The sequence below is a fragment of the Bemisia tabaci genome, chromosome 6 (genome assembly GCF_918797505.1).
Source record: "Bemisia tabaci chromosome 6, PGI_BMITA_v3".
Taxonomy (NCBI): Eukaryota; Metazoa; Arthropoda; class Insecta; order Hemiptera; family Aleyrodidae; genus Bemisia; species Bemisia tabaci.
The window spans coordinates 38911324-38930109 of record NC_092798.1 but is presented as its reverse complement, the minus strand read 5'-3'; the positions used below and the strand labels follow the sequence as shown (position 1 = coordinate 38930109).

General features: G+C 42.4%; 1 protein-coding gene and 1 non-coding gene across 4 annotated transcripts in view; both read left to right on the top strand.

Moving 5' to 3' along the window:
• The window catches only part of Sema1a (semaphorin 1a), a 583530-nt gene that overhangs the window by 153875 nt on the left and 410869 nt on the right, over window positions 1-18786 (top strand). The window lies entirely within an intron of this gene.
• Window positions 575-656, top strand: TRNAS-UGA (transfer RNA serine (anticodon UGA)). Its single transcript has one exon. It is a non-coding gene; the product is annotated as a tRNA-Ser (tRNA).

The following is an 18786-nucleotide window of genomic DNA, read 5'->3' as shown; positions in this document are numbered from 1 at the left end:
GATTCTTGGGTAAAACGAGAAAAATGTCAGGTGGTTTTGAATACTTAACAAATTGGCGAAGTTCAGGATTCTCAGCGACTGGGAGAAAAGGAAATTGTGAGAGAAATCTAAACTCGCCGAGAATGTAGAAACATAATATTATTGACAAGTTTGAGTTGAAAATTTTCGCCTCTTAAATTTTTGTGGGCTGCCTTCTGTCATCTCTTTCCCATGATAAACACAAGCTCTTGTCTTAGAAAAAGTTTTGTACCTTGAACCCTAATTATATCATTAACTAAAGCTGAGTTTAAAGAATGACGTATTTTTTTTTGAGAGAGAAGACAATTTTGGGAACCGCCGATAATGTCTCAGTGCATTCTGCTTTAATCTTTTCACTCACGCCCATCTTCTACAGAGCATGAACATGCACAAGAAAGTTTAAAAGGAAGATAGCATCAGAAGACGACTTTGTTCGGGTCGATCGATCCGTGTACGGAGCAGCGCCCAGGTGACGTAACAAGTGTTGCGTAGCGCCGGAACAGGAGGCGTAACGCCTCTACGCGAAGCCGCGAAATTTCGTGCCCGCCATTCACCGGCTGCGGTGTCCGAGTGGTTAAGGAGTTGGACTTGAAATCCAATGGGTTCTACCCGCACAGGTTCGAATCCTGTCCGCAGCGCATTTATTTTACGCTCAATTTTCATTCATGCTTCCAAATATGAATGGTAAAAACGCAATATATATGCAATCTACGAGGTATGTAATTGAGAAAAAATAATTAGCCAGAAAAACTTCTAACTCATTTTTTCGAATTCATTTTTTTCCTTAGCTTTCAGATAAAAAAATTCAAGGTTCAAATTTTAAACCCTAGAAACACATTAATTTTTTTTATTAAAAAGGTAGCAACCAATAGGGATAATAAAAATACTGGAATAATTTGGGACGATATATTTATGGTTTCTCAATTTACCCCCGAATCGTCTGAAATCGACCATTATTCAATGTCTCATCAAGATATATGCTTTTAAAATCGAAAAAGTTCAACCCAATGCTTGTTAATATAATCATACATGAATTTTTGATGCGTTAATAACTTACTTTTCGATTTTATATCTCCAGTTTTTGGAATCATTTATTGATACCGAACTTCATTTAGGAAAAAACGATTTCAGTAAAAACCAACACAAATTTTATAATTTTATTGTTACAAGCTTGTTTTAATGAGTCGTCGTTTCTCAGACTGTAGAATGTAACTTAATTTGCACATTGCGTAATTTTCACAGGGAAATTGTATTTCTACTGGAAACTGTTGAGCGTTTTCAACCAGATAGACTGATTTTCCCTATGTTCTCGGCGAAATTTCTGCAATTTTTCGGGCAGGAGCTACACAATTCTTATCTCCGTTAAAATTTAATCGCGTTAGTCAATGGACCACTAGACAAGGTACGAATTTTAGCATTCTCATACATGTTTCGTAACTAAAATTTCACGTAGAACACGATGCGCACGATCAAAATTTCCGAAATTAACTCCTTACGAAGATATTCAATAATTCTTATTGCGTGAATTCAAACCACCCGCTCATGAAAACTCAATGCTCTACGTGATTTACATCGCGCGTTAAATGTTACTATGACAGTTTCTGCGATATAAAATCTCGCAACCTCAATCTTAACGCTTTGGCTCAGCAATAGCGAATTGCTTATAGTTTGAACACCACATGGTGGGAAATGAACATTACTCGATTGAGAAGCTTGTTGAAACCGTTGTAGTGCGCGATTTGACTCTCGTAAAGCTTTAAGTTTCTTGTGAGCGGGCAGTTCAAATTCCTCGTAACCAATGTGATATAAAAACGTTAATATCTTCGTTAGGAGATAGTTTCAGTATCTTTCATTGTGCGAATCTTGTTCTGCGTGAAATTCTGGTTAAGACGCATGTATTAGAATGCTTGAATTCGTACCTTGTCTAGTGGTCCATTGCGGTAGTCAGTTTTGCAAATTTGGAATGGTCTTACGTTCCTTCGTCGAGAAAACTACGAAATTCGGGCTCGTAAACACGAAGAATGTCACAGGTGACGGAGCAGGATCGCGTGGAAAGATTAGGGAAATATGGTTTGGAGGTGACGACTAGAAACCAGAAGTTTGACGAACGACGATTGCAGCCTGGTCGCCTTCTTCCCTGTCGCATGCAACCCCCGCCCTTACGATCGTGACCGTCGACCGTGTCCAGGTGAGAACGGGCGCATAAAATCAACACGCAACGCACCCCCGACTCTCCCCTTTTCGTCAACAGCGCCACGACCTTTCAACCCTCCGTTTTCCGCGCGCCCTCGCTCGGATGTTGGCGTTGCGGTGTCATCCGCCCGTCATTTTGATGTGCGCACCGCGCGGTATTGCCTCGTTGAATTCAATTCCGTAACCGGATCGCATGGGAAAATCAAGGGGTACTTGATGAAAAAAGAGAGGAAAAGAGAATAAATGGTCGGAAAGAGAGGAAGAAGGGAAAAAACAGAAAAAGGAGGAAGGGAGAGGAAAAGAGGGGAACATGGCAAAAGGAAGAAATTCATACCTTGGTCGTGTGGGAAAATCAAGGGGTACGTGGTGAAAAAAGAGAGGGAAAGAGTATAAACAGGGTTGCAATTTTTCATGAAAAATGCAATTTTGAATTTTCAGAAACTTCTGAAATATTGGAAAATACCGGTTCCTTTTCATGTTTGGCAAAATGTAAAAATTGCGATTGTCTCCTATTTTTGCGTATTTGAGCGCGGGTTGCATACTCTAACCCCTGGAAAATATGAAATATTTCACAGCCTCGAGTTTCATGAAATATTTCAAGGAAATTTCCAATTTTTCATATTTTTCATTTCACGCGTGCAACCCTGAGTATAAATGGTCGGAAAGAGTGGAAGAAGGGAGACACAGGAAAAGGAGGAAGGGACAAGAAAAGTGGGGAACATGGCAAAAGGAAGAAATTCATACCCTGGTCGTGTGGGAAAATCAATGGGCACGTGGTGGAAAAAAAAGGGGAAAACAGGGAATAAATGGTCTAAAAAAGGGAAGAAGGTAGGAAGAGGGGGAAAAGGAATAACGAGAAAGGAACAGAGAAAAAGGGAGTAAGAGAGAGGAAGTAAGTTGAAATGAAAAAAGGAAGAAAAAGAAGGGAAGGAAAAGTCCCCCTATACACTGACAATGAGAAAAATTTTCCAAGTAATAATAATCGGACGAGAATTCTCGTAGGTTCGAGAATAGTCGTGCAGGAGTTATTAAATGGGACTTCTGTTGATCCAACGGAAAATTTTTTGTAGCGTAAGAAAGATGAAATATTTTTTAATCCAAACTTAGGAGAAAGACAGAAAACATGTAAGTCCTTATACATTAAGTTATCAATATTGTTCGATAAATCGAAGATATGGATTGATAAAATCGATGTATTATTACACTGAGTCAGACCTTATATCGACGGTGAAACTACCAAACCACGTATCTCGGTTTGCGACGTCGCAGACTTCCTGTCATACTTTATTTTTTAAATGAAAAAACTACTTAACGTCCAGTCTTGAAAATTACTGTGATTTTTCCTCTTCGTGCGGAGAAAATTCTGTGAAAATTTCAAGGAATGATATTGATTTGGTCTACTTCAAAAAAAGAAAATGTGAGCGTAGATTTTTAAACGCCGCAAACGAGATACGTGGTTTGGTAGTTTCACCGTCGATATGTTCCTCCATGTTCTTACAATGTCTCGATCGAATTAAACTGAGACAAAGATGTAGATGTCTTTAAAAGAACCATCAGGATTCTATGAAAAAAAAATTATAAAAAACATAAATCAGGAATTTTCTTCTCCGAAGTATCAGTATGAAATATCAGGCTCCTCCAACCCAGAAAAAAATATTTACGATCCTAATTGTTTGCTGAACCGTTTGCTACGCGCATAGTTGATTTAATTAATTCCCTCCCCGCCAGTCGCGCGTTTTTCCGCCCTCAGATTTAATTAAACCCACCCCTCGCGAAGCGGCAACATGGCTGCGTTGTAACATCAACCTGGTTCAGACGTTTAATTAATCATATATCCATCTCCGCCGCTCCCTCCCCTCCCTGCGGCAGCATTCACGTGTATTTAAATAAATAATTACTCAATCCGAATGCGCCCCCTCCCCTCCCCCCTTCCCGCGGGGTGTCGCCGCGGCGAGAGGGTTGCTATTTACTCTTCGCATCAACTTTCGAGTCTTGATACCTTTAATAAGATGTAATACTCATTCTTTCGACTTTTGTGCCCCCCGACCCCCCCCCCCCTCCCCCCCTCCCCCCTCCCCCCCCCCCCTCCCCCTCCCCCCCCCCTCCCCTCGCCCGCCCTCCTACGGTTTCCGTAATCAATTTCCATCGCTGCTCAACGTCACGTTTGAAGTCAGTTTTAATAACTGAACTACTTAAGTATTCGATTAAAGACGTCGAGACATGAACGCCTTCTTCTGCCCCCCCCCCCCGCGCGCGCCCGGTGGTAAATCCTGTAAGCGGGGCTCCTGTCGTCGCAGTGCAAGTTTCATAAGTTCCGATCTCCCGTCATGCTTGTTTTCGGAGCGGGTTCCGTTACGTCATCAATTATTTCTCGTCGGAAATTGGGAGTTTTATGAGACAGTGAGTGGGTTTAGCTGAGTAGCGTTGAGGAAATGCACCGTCGCCGCGGTTAAATAAAATGCGCGAACTTTCAGAAAGGCATTTGGATTACGTTGTTAAAAATTTCGGAATGAAATCCGAAGTGTATTTCACTGCTGATAACCCGAGCTATATTAAAGCTCAAGTACTCTTCTCTTTTTGCGGTATACTTCTACGGAGAAAAAACCAGAAAATACCTTTCATCTGACTCGAATTAAGACATCTTTTTTCGCGTGCAAATTGCTGTCAATTTTTATTTGTTCTTAATTTTATTTTTTCATTTTAATTTTACTTGAAATTGAGAGCAACCGAATTTTTAATTGGCGTAATGCAGAAAGATACCTACCAGTTTTTTTCAATGTTCTGATTCGGTCAATGGGTTCATTCTAGCCGTCAAAAAGTGCCATTATCCGCGTTTAAAACGTTAATTTGTTCAACATTTTGCACTTACTGTCGATGCGAATAGAATCACTATGTAAATTCTTGCTTCTACTGTTATCTCATTCATTCATTTATTCTAACAACCCACTTTTTTGTTCGCAGGTAACAATCATAATTTGTCCTCTCCTCTTTGCCTGGCGTTCTCGTAAGTCTGTAAACATAAAGTTACCTCATTTCATGCTTTAAAGTCGCGACAAAAATAAATTTTCATCTCTGAAGCTCGTTTTCTCAAAGAGGATATTATCATTGTTCGTTTCACTCGATAGGCACAATAGCCGAAAGATCTTTTTCCATCCGAATAAAACAGGGCTTTAAGGGCGCTGCTTTTATGACCTCGCCAATAGGTGTTCCCTTCAACGGGAGGATTTCAGCCCTGAAAATGGCGAGCGTTCGACCGGCGTACAGTGGACAGAGTCGATTTGCGAGGTCGGACGTAAATTTCTCGACTAAAACTGCAAATTTTGATGTTTATTTCGTCACATTTTGGATTTTAAAGGGTGTTCATAGAAGAAAATTTCACGAGAAAACCAATGGGAGTACTTTTAGAACCTCAAAGTTTTGTATAAATGGAGTTATAAGCGTTTTAAGTTTCCAAATTTTGTCCGACCGTTCCTATTGACTCGATCCACTGTGCGGCACCGAAGATTCATCCCGTCACAAAGCGAATATTTCCCGGGTCCCATTGTCCCTAACTCGGAAAAATGGGAGTCCTCTGTACTCGGCGCGGAGAGTAAACTTATCGACTCAGCTCCGGGATAAAAGGAGAGGGGCTTAAACAGCCGCAAAAATAAACAGAGCTTAGTAACTTTTCAATTCCCTGATCTCGGTAGTATTTGTTTTGGGTTTATTCCCCGGGAAATTGTTTGTCTAAGTTCTCGCTCGGCAAAAACTTGAGTCAAATCCGAACCGAGGTGCCCCGAAAGACAGAAGGAGGAGGACGAATTGAAACGGATACCGCGCAGCCGGTTTAATAATGTTTTAAAACGATCTAAGGAAGCGGTTCCGATATTCCTGAATCCCTTGGTTTTGGTGCCCAGCTCTTTAAGGGTAACTCTTTTGCGGTTTTGTCCGATGTCACACCATCCTTTCAGATTTAGATTTGGACCGGGGTAGGCTGAAAGGAACCAAGCCACATCACCTATTGCCAAATTTAATTTTTTATTTGAAAACGGTTGTGCGGATGATTGTGGAAATTTAAGCAAATTTTCCGCATGGTACAAAGCAAATTCTCTCAAATTTTTAAAAGAATCAGCTCAAACATTTTCTTGTAAAAAATTAAATTGACCTGTTCTATTTGAAAATAGCTGATATGGCTTGGTTCCTTTCTGCTAAACGCGGTCCATTTGATGTTGATATTTCTGTTAAGTTCTCGTATACACTACGTAATTAAACATTTTGCATGCTCTTTTCTAGTAATTACAACATCCTACCCGCAATAGCCCTCATTTTAGGATTCACCCATTTAACTTTTGAGGCGTAACGCGTGGAAACATTATGAATGCAAATAGCAAGCATTTAATGATACTAAAGCATACTCTAATTACGTCAATATGAACAATCAGACTTAACATGCACTATCGAACATTCAGGATTAAATTAGTACCTTGCTCTACCACCAGGCTTATTACGCAAACCAATAAGTACTTTAAGTTACTCCATCTAATTAAGTTGATTTAATGCTGCAAGTTCAGTGAAATTATTGATTTTAATGCTTCATAAAAATAATACATGATTCACAGACAACGCTAAGAATTTTGTGATGGTCTTTCACTTTTCTTAGTACTTTTAAACCCGCGGTCATGCTTTACAAGCATAGCTTTAGCCGATGCTTTAAAATCATTATAATTTTAGAACGATGGTCACCTTCACTGAAAAAAATGAGTTAGCGTCAGATGACTAAAAATGGTTTCTATACACTAACTCATATTGTGTGATTTGGACACACATGATTTTTGGTTTCTGTACACTAACCACTATTAGTGCTGGGAACTAATTCCGCTACTCTAATTCGCATTCGGTAGGGTTGGGTCAACCTAACCTCAAAACTGAGAGAGGAGAAAACGGCTTAGCGAATGATAACTGGACAATACTTTCAGGAAAAGAAGATTTCTTAAAAGATGAGAGGTAAAAAATTAACTGACCGGTTCCAAATGAACGACAGAGGAAAGGAATATCCCATAGGTATGTGCAAGTAGACAGAATTATCCTTCAGAGAGACACACACTCACACATGAAACGGTAGTGAATGTTCACACTGAATAAACATATCTCGTCCGAACACTTGAGATATTCTTTTGAAATTACGGGAGAACACGAACTAAGAAGTAAGCAGTAAGTTCACAGATTTTCGTAAAATATAAACTGAACGCGGAACGCTTTAATCGCAATTTAATACAGAAGATTGACGACTCCAACGAATATCATGCTTGTTTACGTTTTGAATCGAACAGACGATTTCTAACCTTAACAGGTTTATTTATGTTGCTTTCGAACGTTTTCAAGAAAGAGAGGACACTATAAATCATACCGGGAGTATTTACATTGTCAAACGAGCCCGAAATTTCACATTTTAATTGATTTTCACGAGCTGACGCGATTGAGGCTGTTGTACCGACGCCACTTTTTCGAAACTAAATAAATGTAACGGACAATGTGGCAGTTAGTGTTGAGGGCGAATTAGTTTGACCCGAAGGTGAATTTGTCTTACCACAGCGCTAATTTTTACAGCTAGTGCTGTTTTCCAATTCTGGTTCGCGCTCTAGTAAAGTCAAGTCAGCGTATGAAGCGAATTGATTGGTGCTTCAGTACAATAAATTAGTTCTGAAGCCTAATTTTGATTCTACTTGGCGAGAACTTACCAAATTAGTTCTCACGCTAACTACTTTTTTTTCAGTGAAGAAAGAGAGGACACTATAAATCATACCGGGAGTATTTACATTGTCAAACGAGCCCGAAATTTCACATTTTAATTGATTTTCACGAGCTGACGCGATTGAGGCTGTTGTACCGACGCCACTTTTTCGAACTAAATAAATGTAACGGACAATGTGGCAATTAGTGTTGAGGGCGATTAGTTTGACCCGAAGTGAATTTGTCTTACCACAGCGCTAATTTTACAGCTAGTGCTGTTTTCCAATTCTGGTTCGCGCTCTAGTAAGTCAAGTCAGCGTATGAAGCGAATTGATTGTGCTTCAGTACAATAAATTAGTTCTGAAGCCTAATTTTGATTCTACTTGGCGAGAACTTACCAAATTAGTTCTCAACGCTAACTACTTTTTTTTCAGTGTACCTTACATTTAAATAATGTTTTCTACCAATTACGCCAGTAACCGTAGAAAACATCACTCTTAACTTCTGACTCCTCCCAGTATAATTTGATCAAATTTTACCGGGAGAAAAATTTGACGGTGTGAATTTGGTCATGAAATGACCATGTCGCAAGTTATCTTTCCGATCGTAAGAAACTCACGTCGGAATCGATCGTACCCCAGTTTCAGCCCTCAGCTTGCGACACATTCAGTTGCTTCATCATTTGGACTTAGTTTTTTACCAATAGCGCGAATAATCGGAAAAAACAGCACTCTTAACTTCCAACCCTTCCTCGTATAATTTGATCAAATTTTACCGGGATCAAAATTTGACCGTGCGGATTTGGTCGTGAAATGACCGCGTCGCAAGTTACCTTCCGATCGTAGGAAACTCACGTCGGAATCGATCGTACCCCAGTTTCAGCCCTCAGCTTGCCCTACTGCGACACATCCACCCCTAACGACACTCCGGGGGCGGGGGAGGGGGTTGTGTGTTACGGTCGGAAGTAATATCCACCGCCTACGTAGCCGCAGCTCCACCGATCATCGGTGCAGAAACATGTTCGGTGTGAGCTCCTGTCGCGGGCGCCCCTGCGGTTTCCCGGGCCCGCGCCCGCTCCCTTTGACGCCCGTGAAATATGTCCCGCTGCGAAGACAAATGATTTGCAATAAATATGGCGGCTTGAATAATTGCCTCGTAATGATGCATAGGGTTAATGTTGCGGCCCGGCGTTGTCCGACCGTGCGTTCAAGTCCCCGCCCGGGCCGCTGTCGGGCGCGCTCTGCGATATATCGATTGATCTGCCGTTTGAACCTATGGAAAAGGATCGATAAATAGGGTGCACCTTAGTAATCGATTCTTTACCATAGCTCGAATAGGTAAGTATCGATAATCGATCATCCACTGGTCCGGGCCCTTGTCGACTGGCAACGAGGGGGCTGGGAAATTGCTGTTACTGTGTTTCGGTGGCGGTTCGCCGTACTCAGCAAGAGCGCAGTAAGTCAATTTTGATGTTGCACGCGGTGGTGAACTCCAGGGTAGCTGAGTTCGGGGAAATTCGAGGTAAGTTAACGGGGTGACGAGCCCTTAAAAAGTCAGGTGAGACTTGCGAACTCAGTCGATTTTTATCGACGGTGGAAAGTCAAGAAATTAAGCTCTGCAACGTTGATTTGGACGCACTGAAATCGACAGGAACTGTGGTCATTGTGACCTGGGCCCTGAGGCCTTCAATGATACTCACATGACCGGGCCTATTTTACAATGGAGATAGTTCCTCTTGATTCAAATACATCAAATTTACTTGTCGTGTCTGAATGAACGTCTAATAAAATGTCTTGTCGGTATAGTATAAATCAAATCCAACACCAGATATAACTTGTCAAGAGGATTTTCATTCTTATCAGTGGCGTGGCGTGCTTTGCGATATATCGATTGATCGGCCATTTAAGCCTGTGGAAAAGTATCGATAAACAGGGTGTTCGCAGCAAACACCTTAATAATCGATTATTTACCACAGCTTCAAATGGGGAAATATCGATAGAGCGCAAAGCACGCCGCGCCACTGTTCCCAACCTTATTGTAAAAGTCTAGGGAAAACAGCTTTTCAACTTAAAATCTGTGAAAAAGTCAGGAAAAAGTTCGGCAATTTTGGAGTTAAAGGAAGCTCGTCACCTCGGTCCAGCATATCAAAATTTGCACAAAAATCCGCACAACTGATTTCATGGAAAAAATTGAATCGCTCGATTAAAGTTGGCAATAGCTGATGCGGCTTGGTTCCTTTCTGCTCAACGCGGTCCAAATGAGCTGAACGATTCTGTCAAAATGTATTCCTATGATCGCTTTCCTCATTATTTTTGCCAATCCATAATTTCATCCACCAACACGACTGCTCTTGAGCAGCATACGAGTAACCTACCTTCCACAAAGAATTCGCGCCTCGACTAAAATCAGACGCCCGCCAAAAACCTCTCGAGTCGCGTGAACTATAAATCAACTCGAGCCCCGGCGAGTTCCTCGGCCGCCGTAACTTCCATTCCGAAACTTACCGTTTCAGACACGCTCCGGGGCCACCGAAACTATCCCCGGAATGCCCGAAAACTCGGCTGCCCAGGATTCGTATTTGTCGATTCTTCCCGGAAACCCTCATATTCCTCACATTGAAATCGGAATTATGAACACATTTTGGCAACGATGCGGTGAACTTCGGGAAGTAACGCACGGGGATGCCCACTCGCTGTATTTTCGCACCGTGCGGTCAGTCGTAAGCCGCTATGACGTCATGCCCGACGGCGCGGTTTGCATAAGTGCCCGGGGCGGAACGTTGCCGCTTCTACGGGGAATGCCTGAATTTTATTTATTGCGTTATGGCTTCGTGTTGGGGTATTTGGCAGCGTGCTCGTGGGTTTCCGGCGGTAGTTATGAGAGAACTTTTTGATAAGGACTTGCGGTCGGGTGTAACGGGAAGCGTTTTGCGGTGGAACTCCGTCTACCGCTAGTCTTAGCTGCGGTGAAACTACACTAGAGTGCTTAGTCGGAAACCTCGATGAGTCTTCTAATGAGTGCCAACTGTGAGTTTGATCCCCATTGTTGATGCCTGAAATCAAGAATGAGGGTTGTTTTCTGAGCTTGTTTTGGGGTAGAAACCCTAAGATCAACGTCAAGTCGGAGTCAAGATCTGCCGTCCCACGTAAAAACGTCGGATCTCCATTCAACACCTTTTCAATTTTTTCCGAGAAAATACTGTTTTACAAAAAACCTGAAGAATATTTGGATTGCATTTTGCAAAAAGGAACCAAGAGCATTCCAATGTTGCTGGGATTGTGCAACTTACATTTTTTGCAATAAAATCACTGAAATCTTGTAAAAAATTAAATTTACCACGGTAATTTTCGTCGTTGAATTTATAGTCAATTGAGAGTAAAGATAAAACTTCTTCAGGTGATCAATTTATATTTGCAAGGCTGCATAATCTTGCTCTTGGTTCCTTTTTGCAGAATGTAATCCATTTATCCTTAATTTTTTCAATACAAGTCCGCCACACCATTAGGAACTAAAGATGAAAAATTAAAGCCTTGTGGCGATTGAATTTTCTTGTAACAGAGCAGTACTTGCTGGAAAAAAGGGAAACATTTTGAGTGGAGTTACGGCGTGTTTGCTGCGGACGGCAGAGATCAAGTGTCTCGTTTCGCCTTCAATTTTGATGATACTTCAAGCACATCCACAAAACACGAATAGTGGTATCAAAGTGCCGTGTAAGCTCGAGAGCCTTCTTCTGTTTTTATCTCTTAATTTTTCATATATCGGTGGCATTTTTACGCACCTGCCTCGGTTCGGTAGTGTTGTGATATTGATAAAAACTTAGATAAAGTTTGCCCAAATGTCGAGAAAAGTCGTCTCTAAGCGCAGCTTAAAGTCGGAGACAAGACCGAGCGTCTCATTTCTCCTTCAATTTTGATGATACTTCAAGCACATCCACAAAACACGAATAAAGGTATCAATGTGCCATGTGAGCTCGAAAGCCTTCTTCTGTTTTTATCTCTTAATTTTTCATATATCAGGGGTCTTCTTTACGTAGGATCTAACCTGGATCGTATCAGTGATAGTCCTTTGCGCTAGCCTCTCGCAAGTCGTCGGGTTCTAGTTACGTTGAGAGAAACAGTAGTACGTTGGTTCAGCAAGACACTCTTTTCATCCCCCGATGTCTCTGAGTAATCTACAATTTCGGTCGATTCAACCAAAAACCATCAATTGGTTGATTTGATCCAAAAAAAGTAATTCAAAGTAACTATAAATACGGAAATTTTTAACCGTGCATGCATCTGGGACTTCAACAATATGAAACATTGCTTGTCTCTCAATTTGCCTCTTTTCCAACTCACAAATCCAAAAAACTTACCTCTTTTTTCCCGCTAGAAACTATTTTTTTAATTAAGAATGTCAACCGTTGAGAAGATCCGCAAAGTGAGAGCCAGTGATTTTCCCTTTACGGATGAGAACGCCGCAGCGAATTACTCAACCCTCGAGCGCAGCGCAGTTGTACGGGCTCCCGGTGGCAGTGGCGTGGCGTGTTTTGCGATATATCGATTACTATGCCATTTAAACCTACAGAAAAGGATCGATAAACAGGGTGTTCGCAGCGAACACCTTAATGATCGATTCTTTAACATAGGGTTAAATGGCATAACAATCGATATATCGCAAAGCACGCCACGCCACTGGCTCCCGGTGGCAAGTGACCCCGATTTTATAATCCGAGCGTGGGTGTATGAACCGAAAATACGGCGACGCGAAGCTTTTTATACTTCCCGGAGTAATTTAGAGGATCCTCTATTGAATCGAACGAATTCCGAATGTGTCTCGATGGTATTATCAGTTTCCGTCTCATAGCGTCCGGGCGGAGAAGTCAAGGGTTACCTATTCGATCCCGCCTGGCGAAAAAGACGTACATTAATCAGATTTCAAATCGAACTTACGTTGTTCTTACTTAGCGCGAACCCAGGACTGATAGAGTCGAGTAGTAAATATCAGCTTTTACCGCATTTACAGAGATCGCAGTCTTGATCTTTGGCAGCTTCCGACCTCGCAATACCGTGGGCAGCGTTGCCGATTCGAACCCGGATTCCGGTCGGTTTTCACGATTACTGCCGTGCTAAGGAAGAACGCCGTATGAGCATTCGAGAGTTGCCAAATTTCTCCGGATGGAACAAGTATTTCTGATAAAAGTTATAAATATTTCTACTTGAAATTTTCAGATATTTCAGATAAAAATGCGAACGGAATTGTCTGAAAATTTTGAGGAATAATATTCACAATTTTCCAAGAAAATTCTGGTTTTACCGAAGTAAATCTGGCAACGTCTATAGGCTCATACGGCGTTCTTCCTCAGCACGGCGGATTAACCGGGTGGTTGTCGCGAGATCCGACGTGTTCCCCCCGTAATGGGCTCGGATTGCAGGAGTTGTAATTCTGCCGTCGAGGGGTTTTTTTTCATCTCATCGACCAGATTCAATTCAAGTGGCGCTACGCGAGTCTCGTAACCGGGTCCGTTCGTCTGGAATTGAATCATCGTGTTCGTTTCGAGGATTCTGATTAACCTGTCAAGCGCGACGTCCCGCTTTTGCGTAGCCGCGCATGATATCACTTTAGCGTGGAATTATTTTCTTTCTTTTTTCCCGACTGTAAATAAAAGCGCACGACAGCGGTTGTCCTTCTTATCGGGTTTTCCTCAGCCTCTCTCCGGAGGATCCTGGTCGAATGGAGATAAGGAGGCTCGGTCAAATAATTGGAGAGCTGAAAAAAGGGTTTGGTCTTGTGGGATCCGCTGTTGTCCGGTCGTGCAGGATGTCCACACGTCCGAATTTTCCGGAAAGTCCGGAAATAGTACTGATTTTTTAAGAGCGGTCCGGAAGTACTTAATAAGTGCGGAAATCTGGGCCGGATTTTCCTACTTGCCGCCCATGGGCCGCCTGTATTTTTCCGCCCTCTTCTCATTCGTTTTGAAACATCAATAACAACCATCAAGTGAACGTGCCAGCGGGGGAGGGGTGTATAAAACGCGTTTACTCGTGTTGAACACATTTTTTGGGAAAGACCTATCAACACCTCTAGCAAAAGGTCACGGAACTTTGCGAGAAAGTCAAGTTTCGTCAACCTATCTCTAATGGACAAGGCCTTCCATTCATAAAAAATGAACGAAAAAATTATGAAAGAACAAACACAATATACGGTTTAATGATTTTAATTTCCGCCGCCGCGCCGCGCCGACCGCACCGTGTTTGGCGCAATGCGTGAAATATTCACGCAGTCTTGTAGGCGCTATGCGTTTCTCGCTGACCGCACTGTGTTCGGCGCAATGCGTGAAGTATTCATGCATTCTTGTAGGCGCTATCCGTTTCACGCTCTCCGCAATGACCGCACTGTGTTGGATGCAATGCATGAAGTATTCGTGCAGTCTTGTAGGCGCTAATATGTGTTACATGCCGACTGCCGCGCCGCGCCGAGGGCTTCTCCTTTTCATCTGAAGTCCTCGTCATCATTTCTCCCTAAGTCGCGTCCAGGCCAAATTGTGCGGTGCCGGCAAGTGTCTCCCGCCATAACTGCGCGAAACATCAAATGCGTTCTTCCTGCAATACAAGCGGACATGGCTATTTTGCCGCGCTAAGGATAAACGCCGTACGAACCTTCATCAGTTATCAAATTTCCATCGATCTAACACAAATTTTCAGGAAAACTCGTGAATAGTTTCCGTCCAATTTTTCAGAGAACTTTCTTCGTAATTAGATCTATATCATCTAAAAATCTCAAGAGAAAATATTCATAACTGTCCTCAAAAATAAACATCGTATTGGAGGAAATTTGGCAACTCTCGAATGTTCCTACGGCGTTTTCCTTTAGCACGGCAGTATTGCTCCTAGATCAGCCGTGTTTTTATTTAATTTTTCGAAAGGCCGTCCGCCCCCACCCTTCCTAGAGATCAGGCCGGGAATTTTTCTGGGACTCTTGGCAGCTTCGGGGGGCGGATCCGGGGGGGAGGGGGGGCAGCGCGACGAAAATAGAAAATAAACACGGAGTCCTCGGAAGGATAGGCGCGGCGCGGATTTTATTGTATCCTGGAAACGCCGTCGGGGAAAAGGAGAAAAGTGGGAAAACGTGCTTAGTTGCGTTTTCCGTCCAATCTGTTAAACACAGCGCGCTCCCAGGAGCTGATCGGACAGCCTTTTTTTCTTTTATCTCCCCCTACTCTTTTTTTGCGCTTTAATAATTTTTTTTCCTGTTATTTTTCTCTCTCTCTCTCTCTACAAATGACCCGGGCGCTGTACATCGATTCATGCGTTCGTCCGGAATCGGGATTATGTCCTCAGTTGTTCTCGTCTTTGTGCGCGACCCCTCCCTTCCACCCACCCTCGTGTCCTCGGTCATTTTCTTCTCCCCCCCTACCTCCCGCCTGGGTCCCCCCGTCTTTGTGAATGACTCTTCGAGCGGCCCTGTCGATGCGGTGGCAGTCATTCCGAGCGATCGACGTTATCTAATGAAAATTGTCAAGTTGTGCGGAATTTTTATCGATGCTGGAACTTACGGGACACGGGTCTCGATCCCTTCACTGCGCGGCGTTGCGTTGTGGAATCTCTTTTGCGTTCAACGAAAAATTGCACGATTCTTGTTTGAAACTCGTTTTTTTTTTTTTTTTTTTTTTTTTTTTTGGACTTAAAGGTACGTATGTACCTTTAAGTCTCTCATGCACCCAAGTATTTTTACAAATGAGCCAGACATTTTCGCTCCTAAATGCAAAATGTCATTCAGTGCTGCCATTTTATTTCGTCAAAAGATTCCGGAATAATTCTGATTTCCGGAAACATATTCCGATTTGCCAAAGTTCCGAGGAAAATTCCGATTTCTTATAACATTCTGGAGAAAAATTCCGAAATACGCCCGGCTTTAGTTCCAAAGATTGTCTAATTTGATCGAAAAGTCCCTAAAGATCAAATGAATGGTCGAACCGACGAAAAACTGCCAATTTCTCGGAAATTTCGAAAACAGCTGAAAATTCCGGGAATTCGGAAAATTCCGGGAAAAGTTCCGATTATTTGAAAATTTCCGAAGTTTGGCGTTAATTCCGGAAAATGGGAGCACTGATGTCATCCATTTACAGAATTTCATTTAAAATCACTGTGCGTTTCTTTTTCTCTTTTTTTCATGTCATAGAGACATTTTCCCCTAAATTTGATGAAATGAATGGTCGAACTGACGAAATACCGCCAATTTCTCGGAAATTTCGAAAAAAGCTGAAAATTCCGGGGATTCGGAAGATTCCGGGAAAAGTTCCGATTATTTGAAAAGTTCCGAAGTTCGGTTTTAATTCCGGAAAATCGCAGCACTGATGTCATCCATTTACAAAATTTCATTTAAAATCACTGTGCGTTTTTTTTTCCTATCTTTTTTCACGTCATAGAGACATTTTTCAAAATTCCAATTTAAATTTCTAATTTTCAGTCGAGCGATCGATAAACCAGAGATACGAAGTACGATCGCACAACGTTGCCTCGGGGCCGGGACTCGGGGGACATTTGACATTTGACGAATCAATAACCTCGGCTCGTGTCCTCTATTCTGCCCCTCCGAGACAGAACCGCGTATCTCCAACGAAAACCCTATGTACTCATGTTGTTCTCGCCAAGCGTGACAGCATTCTGCTCGATTGGAACTCCTGCTCGGACTCGGTCTCGGTTTTGTTTTGTTCTTTCACGCGCTGTCAAGCATCTCTTTTTTATCTCACCCCCTCGCCGTCTTTGCTCCCCACCCCCCGTTCCGCGCCACGGTGTAGTTCCGCGGCCTTTTAGGGTTAGTGCGTGCGCGCGGAAGTCATTCTTGCTCCAGATCGCTGTCTTTCATCCCTTTAATTGCAGCTTGGGAGTTTACTGCGTTACAGGCGACGCTTTTGGGGCATTAAGTGGCAAAATTTTGGATTCTGAACATGAATTTCATCGCATATGTTTGGTCCAAATGGGTGCTCTAAGATTATTTAATGGAATTATACGTCTTCAAAGTTGTCCCCATTTGGGAATCAACATTCTCAGGAGAGCCAATGGAGATGTTGCATGTGTGAGGAATTTGAGATTTGACTGTTGATTCTCATGTAAAAGTTCGCGAGAAACACGATGGTGCCACTGGTTTTCTCTGAAATCAACTCCCAAGCCTAAAAAAGCTCGCAAGTTGAGGCCAAAATGGAGGGGATATCCCACGCTATCCTGAGAGTCCACCTCTACGTTAAGACCAACTGTCAAAGATATACACTGGTAAAAAAAACCTCTTGGTTCAAGAGTGCAGTTTCTTGTCGCCGGATTTAAGAGTCTGGACTTTTGTTTCGATGCAAAATCCGCTTGAAACAAGAGTTCAAGACGCTTGAATCCGGCGACAAGAAACTGCACTCTTAAGTCAATGCAATGCGGCATTGGTCCAAGAGATTTTTTTTACCAGTGATAGGGAGCAAATACATTGACAGGGCTGCCACTTTTTTTGGGGACTCTAAAACTGAAAACAAGGCATCACTGCTAATGTACTTGCTTCCTGTCTTTGCATGGAGAGTTTGCCTTGATGAGAATCTTCTGTCGCAGTCTACAAGTGCATAAACATATTTGGCGTGGACTCTTACAATTTCACACCGCTTTGTCTCCTAAAAAAGAACGCAAAACCAGAATTTCCTCAAAAGTTGTCCATATTTTACCAATGGTTTACTCTTTTCGTAAGTTTTATTTTGAAATTATTTTCATGTTACATGTGCTAATATAACCTGATGTTTCTGTTTGTTGCAGGTGAGTTTCCTCAGTCGAATTATCATATTCAACAGAAATTGTTTAAGCTCGATTTTTTCATTTGTAAGTAACCTAGTTTTTTGCTTCCATCATATTTTTTTATGAAGATTCGAATGGAAAAAATTTAAGAAATTAAAGTACAACCACCAAGAATTTAGTATGCGGGCACATTTTGTAAAGTTGCGGTTGTCTTATCTCCTGTAGAAATTGGTTACCACTCTCGTGTATTTACTGCAATAGTTACCATAGAGGAATTTCATTTGTGCAGTTTTCCGGAAAAGGGGCCCTCATCGAAAAGTTGCGTTTGGGAAAAATGCAATAGAGAATTTGCAGGTGTCTGAAATTTGATGAATTTTGTATTTATGTGGAAACTACTGCGTGGACTAAACACGAGGATACCCTTGGTTCATGAATTGAACAAATAATTATTGGAGAAGATATGACAAAGTGATCTAATCTGCTAAAATACACTTGTTTAAATGGGAAATGCCGCCAGATGACGTCACTAGGCGGTGCATTTTTTCACTTTTAAATCGATTTTTATAGTATTTCCCAGAGTAGAACAAAATTATAAAAAATACTGTGAAATCAACTCTTTAAGCACTTTCAGATGGAGCAATAAAAAATTTGCATGCGAATCCTCCATTGGAGTTTTTATTATTACTTGCTGGCCACTAATGGTGACTTACAATCAACGATCGGAGCCCAGCTCCGATTTATGTTAATATCTGTAACCAGATAGTATTTCCGGAAACTTCAAAAGCAGTTTCCAAAAAATTCTGCTATGGGCCTTTTTCCGGCCAGCCCTTCGATTCGGCTCGGAGGGTGGTTTCGACAGGGTGCACTGTGCGGGCCGGGCTCTCATCAGCCCGGTTTTAATTCACCCCGTCGCGCGCCGCGGCCGCTTGTCGCGTCGTCACGTTCGCGGAGTCTGTGACACTCACCGTCAGCGACACCGTCAGCGCCCCCCCGAAAAACGCCATCTTTTGTTTTTTCCCCGGATTCCCGTGTCCCGTGTCCCCTGTCCCGTGTCCCGACCCCCGTGTCCGCGTTTTTTAATAACCGGCCGCCGTGTCCGGAATGACGCTACCTCATCATC